Below are 1,325 nucleotides of genomic sequence, written 5' to 3'. Positions count from 1 at the left end.
TCACGTCTTGCAGGAACCCGAAGTAGCCCCACGTGGAGACAGCGCACGGAGGGGACTTGGCGGTGACGACGAGAAAGCAGGGCAGAGCCTGCTCCCGGCTCGGGGGCCACAGCCACGTCGGCCGCCAGCGCTACCCCGGGCACACGGCCCAGCCAAGCCTTGCCCCGGATTCCGGCCCCCGGACACTGTCAGGGAGAACACGACGACCTCTTTACACCTGCGGTTCCAGGTGATCTGTCAGGCGACACGGTCAGTGAGAACGGCAGGTGCCAAACAAACATCTGATGAATGAATGTCCCCAGGAGCAGATATGCGTGGAGCGGAGACTGGGGTGACGAGGGTACACAGGAAGGGCTAAGAGACATCAGAAGCCGCAGGGCCCCGTGTCGGGGGTGTGGGGCACAGACGCCCCGGGGTGAGGCGGGGGAAGGCCGCAGCACAGAGGGACGGCGGGCTGGACCCTGGGTGGTCAGCAGGGTTTTCTAGGATGAGAAGAAAGGCATTCCAGCCAGAGGAAACTGTAGAAGCATAAATGCAGGATGCGCCAAAAATTCCATTTCTTTCTTTTAGAAACGATTCAAAATTCAAATGATGCACTCCGGCGCTGCATCTGGACGGCGTGGAAACAGTCGATGTTCTTACTTTGAGAGAAAACCCAGTTTTTCTTTAAAACACATTAGCAGAAAAAATGGAGAGGCAGTATGCAAAGATACTAGTTTTTTATGCTAGCATGTGTATTTTTTTCCTTTGGATTTTTAGTGAAAATAAAAGGATTGGGCTGTAGGCAAATGCACGTGGGACTTTTTTTTTTTAACGCCTACAGCACCTGGTCTTCCTAGGTGGTCTCCCATCCAAGTACTAACCAGGCCCGACCCCGCTTAGCTTCCGAGCTCAGATGGGATCCAGCTTGTTCAGTGTGGCACAGCCGCAGATGGGACTTTTGGGCTTGAGTGAGAAATGCCACACGCATGCGGTTCGGGTAGAAAACTCAGTGAATAAAATGTTTACACTGAGCACGGGTGTCAATTAATTTACCCAGTTTGAACAAGAAACCGATGTGAAGTAGATTCATTAACCAGCCTTCCCTACCAAAACGCTCACACTGCCATAAACATTTTTATAGTGGCCTTAACTTTTATAATCCATAAAATCAGACCTAAAGTATGGATTTAAAAACTGCGTGGTCATCTGTAAAATTTACCTGATGAGATTTTAGAGAACACCTGAAAGCAGCAATTTCTTTAATAATCTTTGGGTGGAATTTATTTATTTCTGAATATAATAACGTAAAACTCAATTGACTGTTGCAAAGCAAGAAAGGTCTT

At 49.3% G+C, this 1,325-nt stretch overlaps 1 pseudogene; it reads right to left on the bottom strand.

Annotated features, from left to right (window-relative positions):
- Positions 1 to 814: 814 nt before the first annotated feature.
- LOC111734231 lies at positions 815 to 933 on the bottom strand (annotated as a pseudogene).
- Positions 934 to 1,325: the final 392 nt, after the last annotated feature.

The sequence above is a fragment of the Pteropus vampyrus genome, unplaced genomic scaffold (genome assembly GCF_000151845.1).
Source record: "Pteropus vampyrus isolate Shadow unplaced genomic scaffold, Pvam_2.0 Scaffold887, whole genome shotgun sequence".
Classification (NCBI taxonomy): domain Eukaryota; kingdom Metazoa; phylum Chordata; class Mammalia; order Chiroptera; family Pteropodidae; genus Pteropus; species Pteropus vampyrus.
The sequence above is the reverse complement of the archived record's forward strand: the minus strand, read 5'-3'. Positions and strand labels throughout refer to the sequence as shown.